The 17,458-nt window shown below is 38.2% G+C and overlaps 1 protein-coding gene across 1 annotated transcript in view; it reads right to left on the bottom strand.

The window, feature by feature from the left end:
- The window catches only part of atp8b1 (ATPase phospholipid transporting 8B1), a 37,110-nt gene extending 24,678 nt beyond the window's left edge, over nt 1-12,432 (bottom strand). Inside the window, exon 1 of the mRNA XM_085413407.1 lies at nt 12,258-12,432. The gene's annotated coding sequence lies outside the window, so the exon portion shown is untranslated. The remainder of the gene's footprint in view (nt 1-12,257) is intronic.
- Between the last annotated feature and the right edge of the window lie 5,026 nt (nt 12,433-17,458).

The raw sequence follows: 17,458 nt of genomic DNA, 5'->3' as shown, positions 1-17,458 counted from the left end.
GAGTGGAGCTTTAGCCTTGCTTAAAGTCAGATGCATCAGTGTCAACATGCCCACAATATTAACTCACTCTTCATGTTTAAAGTGAAAAATCCACAGTGTTGTTTCAGAAAAAGCAAAAAAATACAACCAAAGAAGGCTCAATGATCCGTGGACTAATATTCAGTCAATTAACAAGGGGAGAACATGATATAGAACTCATTCAAACAAATGCAAAATAGATGTGTCTAAGAAAATATATATCTGGTACGGGAACAATACTTTTGCTGAAAAGAAGTGTCTGCAGCGCATAGTGAGGACAGCAGAGAGGATCACTGGAGGCCTCTCCCACCCGTCTCCCAACTCTACAACAAACACATCATCCGACGTGCGAACAGTGTAGTGAAGGACACTTTCCACCCCTCAGATGCACCTTTCTCCCTCCTTCCATCTGGCAGACGGTTTTGCAACATCAAAACCATAATGACCAGACACTGCAAGAGCTTCCCCCCCACCCCCCCAAGCAGTCAGAGCCCTCAACTCACTACCACCAAACAACTGATATACACAAACGCCTTACAATACTCACCAAAAGACTCAAAAACAATAAAAACTTGCACAAATTCACTACAAACTGGACCTGAGAACAACATGCTTATTTGCACACTCAGTGTGAAGTAGTCAGACTCGAACGTCAAAGAAGGTGGTAGGGAAGCAGACTATGCAGACATTTTAGGTTTCCAAGGTGAGCAATTTATTTACAGTGAACTTAATTTAATGTAACTTAACAAAACTTCCCCCAAATCAATTCAATTAACAAAACTCAACATAACATGGATCTGGTGACACAGCTCACCTCTCCTCTCTCCTGCATCTGGTAGAGACTGGCTTTAAATAGGGCCATCAATTTCCCTCCAATTGCCCAGCCAGTACCACTCACTCAACTGAGGGATCTAAAACTCTACACAGATTATCTAAAAACACAAAACCTCTACACACTTCTAATATGCACATTTACACAACTAAATGGCAGTATTAACGAAAGGAAAAACATTCAACAAATCACTTTAAACCTTAACACAAACAAAATGAAGTATCTCTATGGACAAAGAAACCCCTCCACTTGGTTTGACCTGCTGGTGTCATATGTGACATCATCAGGACTTTAAAATGAGGAAATGCCAGGCGGGCGTTTCCCACACCTGACCCTTATGACGACTGAAAAGACAAACAAAGTAAGTATGAACAAATGACTTAATCTGTAACATAATAAAGTATGAAGAAACATAACTTAGTATTTGTCTTAATTTGCAGAATGTTTGATTTGCCGGCAACAAAACGCTTACACAAACAAACCCGGGATAGTGAGTGAAGCAATGTTACTTGACAAATAGCAAATCATAGCAAATACATAGAAACGGAATAACGTGTACAATGTGCAAAAAAAAAAAAAAAAAAAAAAAGTAAACACATGTGGGACAAATGGAGAGAATTATAACTGCTCCTCCACTTTGTCACACTCAGTCACACGGTTACTGAACACATCTACATAATACTATATTTGCACATTTTGGACCTTACACATGCCTTCGTCCTGTCTTGTCTACAATATCCTGACCATAACTTGAACCTGCTATTCAATACCTACTGCACAATCCACTTTGTATTGTCTCTGTCCCATCTTTGTTTATTGTACAGTTAGTATTGTATAGTTATTATTATAGTATTGTATACTTAGTAATAGTACTTTTTAATCTTTATTATAAAGACAACGATAACAAATAATCATTATTATTTATTTGTAATTCCTAGTTTTCTATCTCTTGCAGATAGATCTTTTATATTCTTATAAATACACCATGTAGGGCTTGGGGTGAAACAGCATTTCAGTACAGTGGAACCCCGACTTACGAATACCCCATTTAACGAAAAATTCAAGTTACAAAGGCACTTAACGGCAATCTTTCTGCCCGTGTTACGGCAAAATGCCCGTGTAACAAAATCTGCTGGCTCTGATTGGCTGAGTCCAGAAGGCCCACAATGCCTTCCGAATCATGTGACAACCCCCTTGGCTTTCGTACTTGTGCTTCGCTGTTCCATTTGAACAACGTATTGTTGTTGCAGTTAGCAATTAGCCTATAGTTCACTCAAAAGGAGCGATGGGTGCTTCTACTTATGAAAATTTTTCACTTACGAAAGACCCTCGGGAACAAATTACTTTCGTAAGTCAGGGTTCCACTGTACGTTGTATACTGTGTATATTGTTGTACTGACAAAGTTCTTGAATGTTGAATCTTGAAAGAAGCATTGAATCATATGAAAATTATTTGGTTTTACAAAGCTGCAAATGAGCCGTTTATCAGGAAGTTTCCACTCCTTTTTAGTTTCCCCTCCTTATTAGCCAGTCATGATTTTTGCATCAAAATTACTATAAATATGCCATTACTGCACTGAACTGGATGATGCTGAGAAATTTCCCAAGCATATGAGAAAAATGCTTGTGTTTGGCCACGATGAGTCTAGCATTGCATCATGAGCTCCAGCTTCACACGGCTCTAAATGAGTCATTTGAGACCCTTCCTTTTCAACTTTTAAATGTTTATGGTGGTAATGAGACACACTCTTACCGTAGTTCAGGAAATAGTTTCCCTTATCATTATTTTTTATTTTACCAACATGTCTCATATCTGTTGATTTTAAAGGCTGGCAGGGCTTTTGTCTCACACCACAGACTGCACTTTATAATCCAGTTAACATGACACAGTTGAAATGTAGAAACCTGCCCTGTCAGAAACAGTATCAATGAATACTACTCTTTGGGTTTGAAAAAAATGAAAGAAAAAAGGTTTGAGTTGAAATATAATGGTAACAACTTTTTTTTTTAATGCTTAATTTTCTTGTCTCAACAACCACCATGCTGCAGAGGGGATCGTGCTTTTTGATGACCCTTTCTTTGTGTCATGACTCTGAGATGGCTGTTCAAATCTTATGTTTACAATGAACAGCCAGTAACGGGGGAAGAAAAAAAACAAAACAAAAGGGCACTTTGGGCTGTGCCAAAGACATGAAATAAAGATTATTTTGAACTGTGAATCATACAAAACTATTCTAGAACAGTGCAGTCGTTAAAATAAAGAGCTAGGTCCCCTTTAACTTCTGGAACTAGACAAGTGAAGTTAAATGTCTTTTCCTGTGGCTGATATCTTCAATCTGTTGTCAATATTAAATGTTAATATATTTTCAAGTTCTTTAGGAGGTATAAATAAATATATCAGACACTACTGTGAAATAACGAAGAAGCGGAACCTCATCAACTTGACCTAAAAAGCTGGTTTTATCACCTGGGAAGTCAACTGAGGTTGAAAGCAGCCTCATTAACAAACAAATTCATCAGTTTTCTTTCCCGAGAGCTCAGCGGTTCCTGCACAGGTCTCCCTGATAACAGATAACGACCAAAGTGAGGCTTAGAGGCAGCCACGCTCTTCAGGATCGCTCTTCAGAAAACAGGTTTTGCTATCTGGTACAGGATATCCCTATGGCAACCAGGGGGAGCAGGAAGGGGTGGGGGGGGATTCACAGAGTGGGACAGAATAGAGCATACCTAACTGACGACACTGAAACCTGAGGAGGGAGGAGGTACAGCGCTCCGTGAGACTGCTCAGGTGAGCCTTCAGACAAGTCAAACAAGAAGCACAAGACTGCGGATCTGTAGATAATGACCCTTAAATATCAAATTTGCATTTGGCCTAATATTTAGTCTATGTCTTCTCTAAGATCTGCGCAGAAAGCCATCCAAAAAAAGTCAATTAAAAGATACAGAAATAAAAATGTAATCATAAAATAAATGACTTTGAGTGCCAGTTTGCAAGTAAACTCAAAGTTAGTCCCTTATTGATATAATGCCGTACCAGCTGTAAATATAATATTTACAGTTTGCAGCATTGCGGGAAGACCTCACTGGAAATAGTTATGCAGTGTGTGAAGTTTGAAGGCTGAAAGGCAGCTTTTGTTTTTAGTAAACAGTGTCTTCACATCAGGGTACATGAACAGGATCGAAGTGCACTTTTGTATGTGTGAAAAATGTGTTAAAGTCATGTGACTGCATGTTTGTTTAGGTGAAAAACAAGTTTGAAGAGCAAAACAAAAACAAAAAAAACAAACCACACACAGGCATGTATGAAAATATGAGCTCACCAGATGGTTGCCTGAGTTAAACTCTGCTAGCGTAGCACACCACATCCACTGTATTGTGGGTAATGTAGGCCTCAGGTTTCAGAAATGAAAAATACAAACCAGAGACGACTACTTCTCTAAATGTCCATCATTAATCTGAGAATATTGTGAAATATAAACACAACAGCAGGAACTCAAACAGCAGTCATCCACTACCAGCTCCAGTATTTGTGTTTCAGTTATTAGAAAAGAAAATAATCTGATAAGAAATTTCACTTGGCCCATTTCTACTTGGTTCATATCCAGAAGAACACAATTACAATAAGACTGAGGTTTATTCATGTTTTCTCAGTTATTTCCAAAGCCTAAAAGAGAACAGCATCATTTTGGACTTTACAGCAGGAAAGATGGCTTCCATTATGAAGATTAGTGCTGTTAAAGGTGTCTGACATTTAAAAGTATGAAAAAAATCATAAATAGCATTAAGTCACTGATCATTCCAGTTTTCAAGAAAAACGCATTTTTCTTACTGCTGTGCTTAAAACTCAAAACCATCTCTACATTTAGAGAAGTTTTTTAAAATCATGAAATATTTAAAATACTGCTGCTGACCTACAGAAAGCTCACACGAAATATACTGTACTGGTCTTAACAAGGTTGCAAATAGAGCTTCAACATGCAACAAGAAGAAATGGGAGTGAGACAAAACATTTCTTTGAGCATGCAATTTATTGAAAACAACGCTTAAACTGAAACAGGTTGTTTTATAGCTGATCAAAAGTTTAGGACCACACCTCCAAAAAACCTGTAACCACCCCCAAAACAGAAATCAAAGTAGCTCCACCATTATTGATGATCACTTCATTGCAGGATGCTTCATGCAAGCACTTCCATGAGGTGAGTGGGAACATTTCTCAAATTGGTGAAGAGCATCTCCTGTCTGGAACTGTTGTCCATTTTTGTAAACTTCCCTTGCCATCCATCCCCAAAGCTTCTCAATTGGATTTAGATCAGGAAAACACACAGGATGATCCAAAAGATTGATGTTATTCTCCTGGATATATTCCCTTGTTCTGTGTACTGTCTCGTTGTCCTGTTGAAAACCCCAGTCGTTACCACACAGATGAGGGCCATCAGTCATGAGGAATGCTCTCTGCAACATCTGGACATAGCCAGCAGCCGTTTGACGCCCCTGCATTGTTCCACTGAAGGAAAAAGCATCCCAGACCATTATAGTACCCACGCACTGTACATGTCAGTTGGGATCTGCTTGTCATGGCAGTGATGTTAGAAACCATCAGGACCATCAGGGTTACATTTTTTCCTCTCTGAGAATAAAACTTTCTTCCATCTTTCATTGTCCCATGTTTGGTGCACTCTTGCAAAGTCTAAATGATCGGTTCTGTGGCGTTCAAGGAGACGAGGCCTTTGTAGACGTTTTTTGTTTTTGAAGCCCTTCAGTCTCCGATGCCGTCTGATGGTTATGGGGCTGCAGTCTGCACCAGTAACTGCCTTAATTTGGGTCGAGGATCATCCAGTGTCTTGATGGACAGCCAGTTGGGTCCTCCGGCTCAGTGCTGGTAAAATTTTGGAGTCTTCCACTTAACTTTTTTTGTTCCATAACCCTCAGGATCATTTAAGAAGTCCCAAATGACTTTCTTATTGCGTCCCACCTCAGCAGGGATTGTGCGCTGCGTGAGACCCTGCTTATGCAGTTCAACAATAACACCACATTCAAAAAGGGAAAGTTTTTTTGCCTTTGCCATCAGTACGTCATGACAGTGTGACTACCTGACAGAAAATGACAATGAATCCACATTTTTGCACAGATTTGGCCTTTTAAAGGGATGTGGTCCTAAACTATTGATCAGCTGTAAAACAGACTGTTTCATGTTAAGCGTTGTTTTCAATAAATTGCATGCTCAAAAAATGTTTTGTCTCACTACCATTTCTTCTTGTTGCATGTTGAAGCTCTGCTTGGAACCTTGTTAAGATCCAACCAAGCAAAATATGATTTTTTTTGCCATTTTTCAAGTGTTCTAAAACTTTTGATCAGGACTATACATAAGGAGAATACACTCAAATGCTGAAAAACTGCTCATTAAATGAAAAACATATTTAAGAAGAGAGGCATTTTTTGTTCTACACAATTAGCAATAACTGTCAAACTAACAGGTTTGACTTTCAAATTTAGATGTTGAGAAGAAACATTTTGTATGTGAATTTGGGCATTTTGAAAAGGTTTGTTCTTAGTTTTTGTTTGTTTATATTTTTAAATAAACATAATTGGTTGTAAGAAAATGAGATTTTACAAGTCTGTGGTACTGCTGAGCCCTAATCCACAAAACCAAATCCCTTGTTCCTTGAATTAAAACCTAAACCTGACTTAACGCTTATGGAAGTCATTTCTGATTTTCCTGCTAACAGAGTCAAAAAGGGGGAAGAAAACAAAACCGATTTGGTTGACCTCATTTAAAAAACTGAAAGATATTTGTGTCTGTGGAACTTTGAGGACAGAATAGATGCGATTGGTCGCATTAACACAGAGTCGGGTTTCTGCAGCACCTGAGGGGAATCCGTGTGAGCTGATGTCTGTAATACCCAAAAAAAAAAAAAAAAAAAAAAAAAACCCCCAACCTGAACAATGACTGCCTGTTCTCTGCAGAGTCGGTGTTAAAGTCCAGTACAAAGCTAAACTATTCACCATATTCCTGCTTCCTTAACATCTTCTTTAATACTCAGTTCTTTTCAGTCAGCAGAGTCCATCTCTGTATTTTAATGTAAAACAACTGAGACTGGGGAAAAAAAAAAAAAAAAAAAAAAAAAAAAAAAAATCATAAAAAGGTTGTTTTTCAAAAATCAGTTTGATTCATTTGAGGAACATTTGTAAACTGTAATGTGTGGTCGCCTCAGCTCAACGGGAGAATATTATTCCTGCTTTTGTGTCATGACGTTTAGATGACTGTAGATTGTATTGTGATGACACAGACGAGTGTTTAAACAGGCTGTTGAGAATTTTTAGTGAATTGTTACTCACTCATTTTTAAAACAGTTGTTTATCCGTTTGTCTTATTGTATCTCTGTATTGGCTATAATGACACTTATTATCTAATTAAGTAAAAAGCATTTAATAAATAAACTTATGTTTACATTATGAAATATATATTTTAACTCATTTACAGATACGTGCTTCCATATGTGTGTATGCTATAGCCAAATTTAACAGGTAAATGATTAAAGAAAGACTAATCTATAAAAGTTTGTTTGGTTTTTAAACAGTTGTTTAAAACAAGCGGCTGATTCAGCCGACGTGACGGGCTGAGGAAGGTGGTTCCAAAGTTTAGGCGCTATGACCTCAAAGCATCATCATCATCACGTTTGGATTTAAATTAAGAACACTTTAAAGACCTTAATCCTTTAATTAGAATAAGATCTGAGGAGTTCTCATATTTAAGCCACACAGGTTTATGCCATCACTGTTTCATATAGGAATTTGGTTGCTCAACAGTTTGTCCTCCATCACACTTTCTTTTTCACAATGCTCTTAATGTTTACATGAGTGGCTGAGTAAATATGCACATTAAATAAATAAAATAGATTAAAAAAAATAGAGGTTTAAAAAAAAGGGTAAAAGGTAGCAAAGATTATGAAAATTCTGTACTTTGAGAAATGTTTCATGTTTTGCCAACATGCTGGCAAAGTCCTCACCATCTGTACTCTTGAAAGGTGTCGTCTCTCTACACTCTTTTTTTTTGTTCCCACTCACATTAATGACCCGAGTATATTTTTTCGCCTCCAAGAAACTGATACGTTTTCTATGTTGCCCCATGTCTACTTCTTTTCAATAAAACAACCAGCGTCTTAGTGTCCCCATTTGAGATGTCGTTTTCGTACAACTTCTCTATTAAAGATAAAAGATGTAAGATGATTTGAAAAACATGTTTCTGTTTGCATTTAGATAGCTTGCAAAAGTCTTTTGGGGAAAGTGAATTCTCTGTCTATATAAAATAGAAGAACTGCGTGGCCCTGGGGCAAACCACTGTACCGCTAGGACTTTAACGTTTCTGTGGATTAAGATGAAGCTCTAAGACCGTGGCAGGAATCACAATAACTGGCTTTCCCCCCCTTTTTAAAATAACAAACACGCATAGACTTCATATCCTATGCAGTCAAATTCTATTTGACTCCTAGTTTGCATCTGTTTGCCTTTCCTCACATGTGAGCAGTGACTGAAACCTCAAGATGGCTCAAGGTTTGATTAAGAAAGATTCTGAACAGAAGTGGTTTTTGTTGGAGTGACCTATAGGGAGGCCTCAAGGCCAACAAAGACACCCACACTCAGTTTACATTCTTAAATCGGGGGCTCTTGGTAAGTAATTTTAAGGATTTTAAAGAGTCTGGGGCAGAGGGCCACAAAGGAAAAATAAAACCATCAAACCAATAATTTATTAAAAAGCTTCCACAAAGCTGCTTTAGCAAAACAGGTGAACTGGCAGAGACGTTGCCACATTCCCCTCTGGGCACAGTGAGTATGTCAGGGCAAGTGGTCACAAAAGTCTGCAAGAGAACTAAACAGAGCCTGTAATGACCTTGTTAAGAGTTTTACACTTTCCAATTCATTTACTCATTTATTTAAATTCAGTTTAGTCTCTGATGATTTCCAGAGTTTTGCTGGTTTGGTTTTAGTTTTTAAGTGTCTGAAAGTGAATGAAAATGAAAAACTGTGTACATTCATTTTTGTGTGTCTTCTAAAAACGGGTGGTATTGATTAGGGGCAAACCTTAAGAAGTTCAGAACAGGTACAAATAATACACTGAACTCACATCCCAAGTCTCAATAAACATCTGTATTAAAGGATGGCCATCTCTGGGCTACAGGCCATACTTTTAAAACCCTGGTGCTCACTTTAAATTACCCCCATATAGCAAAACTATTGCAGCTGGGCCATTGCATCTCTCGGGGGAAATACAGTTTAAGGACCAGGTGTCTTTGGATATGCAAATAACTCAGAGCTTAATGAAGGAATTAAGCGAGATTAATGAAGCGTACTCCTTACTTTATATGCCAATTTAAAAACATTATTTCCCTAATTATCAGTTCAAGGAGTAAATAAGCGATTAGTAATTACCCTAAATATTAATTAAAATACCTAAAGATGGACTCAGTGTTCAAATAGGTGTTGGAGGGGAGAGAAAAAGTTGATAGATTCACTTTCATGGTGACAAGAAGACAGATGTGAGCCTTCCTGTTATCCTATGTGTTCCTATTATTCCTGTTTCATTGTCATAATGTTTGTGAAAGTTCTTTAGCAGATATTTGCGGATAACTCAGTAGCAAACATCGGATTTATTAAGTACGCTGGCACAAAACACTTCCCGGTGTCGTCACGTTGTTAAATCTGACGCTTATCTCAAACATTAGCCATGGAAGCATTTCTTAAGCTTAGACATGGATGGTACTGGGGGGGAGAAAGTATGATAACCTAATAAAAGAAGAAGGGCAAAAAATGAAATGAATGAAAATCTGTGATATTATTGAATAAAGCACTAATTTAAGAACAGACTCCTAAACCATGGATAAAAGCAGATAGACAGTCGTGACAGCACGAACAGAAAGCTTCAGATGGAGTAAGTGAAACCTGTCCGATCGTCCATATGGAAAATTTGAAGAAAATTTTAAAACAGCCTTCGTGAAGCCTTGACCTCACATCACTCTTCTGTCCATTTGCCTCTCAAGTCACGATTCAAATTCTCTGTCTGTGCTTTCAAGGTCAGGCATTTCCATAAGAAGTACGAATATTTCCCTAATCAAAGAGACTCCAACTTGCTGCGTCTGCTGAGGAAAAACTTCCTTGCATGTTTATGGAAAAAACATCCAGGCTGGCTGGGATGGGTGTACCCACCAGCCGCCATTGTGTTCACAAATACAACAGTAGCCACAATTGAGGGTGTCCAGGCTTGAATCACAGTGTTTTAACTGCAGACAAGACGTGTTTATATAGTAGCCATATGTAAAGGGCTCCACTTTTTTACTATCAAATGTTAGACCGTGAGAAGTTTGCAGCATGGAGAGGTTACGCAAGTTATAAAGAAGGAAATGGGGTGGCGTCAACACAACTAAAATTTATATGGAGGCCTAGAAGGGACACAGGGATAATAATAATAAATAAGTATTATTATTAATTCATTGTTTGAATAAATAACCTTCAAGTCATTCAAAAGTCACATTCCAAAATTAAACAATATGTCCTCCGCACACTAAAAACGCTGGGTTGTTACATCTAACCACACGTGGGACTGAGCCTGTTGAGCCACTGTCAGTTATATGTATATGTAGCTCAGATGCCAGTTTAGTGAGCGTAGTGCCAGCCCTCGTCACAGCTGATGTGCATCTATCCAAAGCCTTGGGTTTTATAATCACACAATGCATCTGTATAGCTGGGCTTTAGTTTTGTGCTTGTCTAGATTAACGTTGCATGGGCTCGGTCCAGTTAAGTGACGTCATTGATTGTTGACCATGTAGATACAAATACAATAAAAATAAGAACAATAGTGTAAACAGGTAAACAAAGAAAAGAGATACAGAGTTGCCCACAACACCAGGATGAAGTATAAATGTACTCAGTCCACTTGGTAATCCCCCTTTCATTTTATAATCTACATTTTTCAGAGTAAACACGTGCTGAAAACCCAGATTTTAAAATCAGTTTTTAATACAGCCGTAAAATGAGGATGTGATGTTTAAGTTAAGTGCTTAATTTTTCTGTCTTCTGTGACAGCCAAATTCTGGAATTCACCTCAGTCAAGTTTCATTATTCTTATGGATTTTAATCAGAATTCCCAAACTTGAGCAAAAGCAAAAGATTTCATTGGAAGCACATAAAAAGATATTTTTGTAAAATGCAATACACTGGGGTTTTTTTTTTTTGGACACATCTGTTCAATACACATGTCCATTTACCTCAGACACTGAACGAACACAGAAACACGAGGAATGGAAAACGTATGATAATTTTCGCAGCTGTGATTTGCCTTAGTCATTCTGGTATTTATTGTGGAACACAGCCACTTTTACCAGCCCTCCAAGTTTGTCTGGGTATCACAAATGTAACATGAATACAATTTGATACCACATTGAAATACCATAATAAAGACATGTCGCCCATCCAAACACAATCCAGACTGTATTTGGTCCTAATTGCAGCTACTTTTGGCGACCCACAGCTCAGGTAAGGCGCTGGTATGTGTTGTATGGCAGAGGTGTGGCCCAAATGTCAGGACCTTTGTCCCATACAATGTGGGCTTGTGGCAAAGCTGAGACTGCACCACTCAAACCTCATTAAAAGTGTTAGTGAAGACCAAATGTGGGCCAGAGAAAAGCACGGACGTGAGCCACAGCAGACAGAATAATCCACAGCATACTTCAAATTTATCTGATTTCAACCAGGAAGAAGAATGTGATTGTGACGAGACAGGTGATGCCCATGTTTTCATGCCCATGGGGCTTAATTTTATTTATTTGCTTATTTTAAATCTAGGGAACACATTAAGGTATATAAAAATATAGAAGTACTGAATATATCCCAACCCCACTCAGATTCCAGAGAGATTCCACTTGAGAGCAACTGGATCCTGTTAGGGAAATTCCTCCTAATGGATCATCATGTTATGATCATTTTTGAAGTTGTAAATTGCTGAATGATACTGACTTGAGAGCTTCTAACGTGTAGCCTTCCTTCACAGGAAACAAAAGAAACGTAAAAGTAATTGTTACTACCCAGAAATTTGGAAACAATTCAGACATCATTCAAACAGAACCAGCAGCTTTTTAAAATCATTTTTGTAAGTAGCCTAAAGCAGTGTTTCCGCTAAAATATGTAGTAGAGATTTTAAAGTTAACCTCTTCTTGGACATGACAAAAAGACCCTTATTTCAAAACATTCGCGATCATTGAGGAGTTTCCAGTGGGAAACTTTAACCGACAACAGAGGAAAGGTGAGCCGCCCAGGGGAAACTCTGGTTTATGCCCAATCTTTAACACTTACAAACCTCACAAACAGCAAAGTACTCAAAGCAACGCTTATACGTCTATATTTTAGCTCGACTTACTCGTTTCCTCGTCAGAATAGTATTAAAAAGGTGAATCCTGCTCTCAGTCGGTGTCCGGAGCGCTCTGTCACCGCACCATGTTGTCAGCTTCTTCCTGATTGTGCAGTCTCAGGCAGCGGCTCCCCGCCCTTCTTCTCCCGCTGCCTCACCTGGTTTAGTCCACACAAACCTGCCGGACCGGTCTCTCCTCCTGTCCCGAAAATAACAACGGAAAACGACGCGTTTAGGGGGCAGGCTGCAGCTGCGGAAGTGGGCGCGGAGGTGTTCTGGTCACGTGACGGACAGGTAAAGGCGTCTAATTGAATTTCTAATTAGACCATGTGGTGGCTCAAAGGGCGATGCTACGTGCCTGGATATGTGATGAAACGTGTCGGGGGGTTTTATCGCCTTTACGGGGTCTTATCGGGGTCTTTGTAGTGGGGAAAAGTGGGGCAGACCACTGGTGCTGTGCACAGTGGTGGTAAATCCAATACCGATGCCAATGTTTTTTACCTTTATCATTTGTGTGATGAATGTTTGTCAAGTTGCAAATTCTGAACACATTTTAATAACCACTAAATCACAGGGAGTTTTACTTCCCACAATAACTACACAACAAAACACAACTTTCAACTTTTAATGCAAGGTGTTTTTTTTTGAAAACCTGTAATGTAAACGTACCTGCCACATTTACATTTACAAAGAGGACTAATGTTGTGTTATTTAAATGTGCTGCACGCTATAAATTAAACAGACACGACAGTCAAGACAAAAATAGGTAAAAAACGACGTATCAGTCCTATCACACTGGTATCAATCTTATACCAATACCAGCATTGGCATCGATGTTCTGATCCGCTTACTTCTAAAGACTATCCAGAACCCTAATGAGAGGTGGGGCCTTAGCAAGCCTGCAATGGCCCATATCAAAATGAGTCAGCACTACGGCATGACACACATGGCCCTTCATTTTAGAAACAGCAGCAGGTCCCTCTTCAAATGATCTGATGACAGGGAAGCTCATATAGTAGCAGCTTAAAGTCAGTCCAAGCAGTCATGTATCAAAGCAGGTCCAACATTATACTTTAATGTTAGACAAATGAGGTAAGCCGGCATTGTGAGCAAGCAGGTGTGCTTCAGGCCGATGAAACCTAGCTTGCCACAATCATTGCTTCTCAATCAAATATTTGTTGGCAGTTTATATTTACATGACGATACCCAAACTTATTATAGTTCATTACAATTACAATTAAAATTTGATGTGAAACAAACAACCAAAATAAAATGTCCTTTTAAAAGAAATGTCCTTAGTTTTAGTATTTTCAGTATTTTTTAGTTGTCAAAGACTGATGAGGTTCTTCAGTGAAAACTGATGTCTGTGGTTTTATTGTGAGTTTAGACAATAAATTGAGTCTGAGTTTCCTAAATCTTGAGCCTTTTACATGTTCTCTATACCATAATACAGGGAGTGCAGAATTATTAGGCAAGTTGTATTTTTGAGGAATAATTTTATTATTGAACAACAACCATGTTCTCAATGAACCCAAAAAACTCATTAATATCAAAGCTGAATGTTTTTGGAAGTAGTTTTTAGTTTGTTTTTAGTTTTAGCTATTTTAGGGGGATATCTGTGTGTGCAGGTGACTATTACTGTGCATAATTATTAGGCAACTTAACAAAAAACAAATATATACCCATTTCAATTATTTATTTTTACCAGTGAAACCAATATAACATCTCCACATTCACAAATATACATTTCTGACATTCAAAAACAAAACAAAAACAAATCAGCGACCAATATAGCCACCTTTCTTTGCAAGGACACTCAAAAGCCTGCCATCCATGGATTCTGTCAGTGTTTTGATCTGTTCACCATCAACATTGTGTGCAGCAGCAACCACAGCCTCCCAGACACTGTTCAGAGAAGTGTACTGTTTTCCCTCCTTGTAAATCTCACATTTGATGATGAACCACAGGTTCTCAATGGGGTTCAGATCAGGTGAACAAGGTGGCCATGTCATTAGTTTTTCTTCTTTTATACCCTTCTTGCCAGCCACGCTGTGGAGTACTTGGACGCGTGTGATGGAGCATTGTCCTGCATGAAAATCATGTTTTTCTTGAAGGATGCAGACTTCTTCCTGTACCACTGCTTGAAGAAGGTGTCTTCCAGAAACTGGCAGTAGGACTGGGAGTTGAGCTTGACTCCATCCTCAACCCGAAAAGGCCCCACAAGCTCATCTTTGATGATACCAGCCCAAACCAGTACTCCACCTCCACCTTGCTGGCGTCTGAGTCAGACTGGAGCTCTCTGCCCTTTAACAATCCAGCCACGGGCCCATCCATCTGGCCCATCAAGACTCACTCTCATTTCATCAGTCCATAAAACCTTAGAAAAACCAGTCTTGAGATATTTCTTGGCCCAGTCTTGACGTTTCAGCTTGTGTGTCTTGTTCAGTGGTGGTCGTCTTTCAGCTTTTCTTACCTTGGCCATGTCTCTGAGTATTGCACACCTTGTGCTTTTGGGCACTCCAGTGATGTTGCAGCTCTGAAATATGGCCAAACTGGTGGCAAGTGGCATCTTGGCAGCTGCACGCTTGACTTTTCTCAGTTCATGGGCAGTTATTTTGCGCCTTGGTTTTTCCACACGCTTCTTGCGACCCCGTTGACTATTTTGAATGAAACGCTTGATTGTTCGATGATCACGCTTCAGAAGCTTTGCAATTTTGAGACTGCTGCATCCCTCTGCAAGATATCTCACTACTTTTGACTTTTCTGAGCCTGTCAAGTCCTTCTTTTGACCCATTTTGCCAAAGGAAAGGAAGTTGCCTAATAATTATGCACACCTGATGTAGGGTGTTGATGTCATTAGACCACACCCCTTCTCATTACAGAGATGCACATCACCTAATATGCTTAATTGGTAGTAGGCTTTCGAGCCTATACAGCTTGGAGTAAGACAACATGCATGAAGAGGATGATGTGGACAAAATACTCATTTGCCTAATAATTCTGCACTCCCTGTACTTAAAAAGACTAAAACTAACAGTGAAACTAATGAAAAATACTTTTAAAATAAACATTTTCAAACAACAATCCACAAATTCAAATCAAAATTACAATAAAAACTGATTAGAAAATACAAACCTATAAAAACTCAGTGAATGCCTTTATTGAACTTTTTCTAATTTTGTGAAACATTATGAGGCAGCACACTGACACACCCATATACATATTTCTGTATTGCTTAATCATCCAGTATCTACAAAACAATTAGACTGCTTTATAATTTTTGAGTTTGATAAGATCCAAAGATTCAAACAGGAAGTGGCATTATGGGGCGATCGTAGCTCAAGAGTTGGGCGTTTGTCTTGTGATCGGAAGGTTGCCAGTTCGAGCCCCAGCTCCAACAGTCATTGTGTCCTTCGGCAAGACACTTCACCCGTTGCCTACTGATGGTGGTCAGAGGGCCCAGTGGTGCCAGTGTCCGGCAGCCTCGCCTCTGTCAGTGCGCCCCAGGGCAGCTGTGGCTACACTGTAGCTTGCCATCACCTGTGTATGAATGTATGTGTGTGTGAATGGGTGGATGATTGTGTATAGTGTAAAGCGCTTTGGGGTCCTTAGGACCAAGTAAAGCGCTATACAAATACAGACCATTTACCATTACTGTGCAAGAGTCTTGAGCCCCGGTGAAAGACTTTTTGGCAGGTTAGAAAACTACAAATACCATTCACTGTACAGTCATCCTTTAAATTAATAATAACAGAGACATTAAAAGAGAGAGGCGTGGAAGAAGTGTAATTTCTGAATCAAACTGCAAATGTTGGGCGATTTTATCAGATTTGGCTGGTGATTCTGTACATGATTTTTTTTAACTTCCTATTTACCACAAAAATTAAAGAGAAGGCTCTGATTGATCTGTAAAAATAGTTTCTCTGTCAGCACATCGTAATAATTGTGTTATACTTCATTTATTTCACTCTAAAGGCATCTATTGAACATTAACTGTTACATTTGTAATGTGATTTTGGAGTTTCAGTGAGATGCACTGTATGTTTAGCTTTGATTTAAAGCCTAAGTCACTGTGTCACTCTAACTCTCAATTCTTAAAACCCAGTGCAATTCCATGGGAAAGTGTAATGGGGCAGCATTACACCAAAAGCTGTGTTTAACAATATCTTAATATGTATTTTTTCTTAATCTGAGAGTTTACATGCTGCCGATGCTTCTGGTGCCTTTTTATGTTATCAAAATACTTTGCCAGCGCTGATTTTCTCCTCCGTTGTTGTTACACCTAAAGAGATTCTACAGATTAGCAAGTATAAAAAATATTTAAAGATCAAATGTATGTGCTTTATTTCCCTGTCAATCATAAATCTTTTTTGATCGGTTTAATATGAGGCTAAGCTCTTCTACAAATACTCATTATAATGATGTTTATTTATTTATTTTTTGTATATATATATAACACCCGACCTACTATTTACTATGAAGGCCTAAAAGTGCCTAAAAAAATAGTAAAAACTGCAACATATCTAAGATGATAATAATAATAATAATAATAATAATAATAATAATAATAATAATAATAATAATAATAATAATAATAATGATATTAATAGGCCTACTACTAATAATAATGTTAGCATTTATGAGTCTGTAAAGTGTGTTGTGATGAATTTTCTTTTTTCTAATTGTCTTTTCTTAATTATTTCATTTTTCATGTTCTTCATTTGTCCATTGTTTCTTTATTGTTCATGTACTTTGCCTTTTAATTTCATTAATTTTTCTTTTTCTTTTATTTTCAATTTAATTAATGTATTGTATGCATGTATGTGGATTTAATTTTATTTATTTATTGCATTAATGGCCATGTTATTTTTCATTTTGCACTGCATATATAGTTAGCTAAATTTATGGAGCAGTCCATTGTTTTCTCTACAAAACTCAGTGGTGAGAAGTAAATGAAATTTGCAACATGTGAGGTTTGGATCAAAAAGCACATTTTCCTTTTTTGTCCTTTATTCATTCATTCATGCTTTACGGAATTTGTAAGATTTATGAGACCAGCGTTTGATTTGATTTGGTTTGCACTCCTTTCCCCCCTAAAAATTAAGATTTTTGTTGTTCGTTCCTGTTCGTAACCTGTTGAGGCCAATATAACGTGCGGACACAGACTCGGCGAGGACGAAGAAGAAAGCCCTACATTTCCGGTTGTGTAG

The sequence above is a fragment of the Rhamphochromis longiceps genome, linkage group LG7 (assembly GCF_057381845.1).
Source record: "Rhamphochromis longiceps isolate RC_006_pf linkage group LG7, R_longiceps_female_GT1.1, whole genome shotgun sequence".
In the NCBI taxonomy this organism is placed as follows: Eukaryota; Metazoa; Chordata; class Actinopteri; order Cichliformes; family Cichlidae; genus Rhamphochromis; species Rhamphochromis longiceps.
This window is presented reverse-complemented; position numbering and strand designations above follow the sequence as displayed.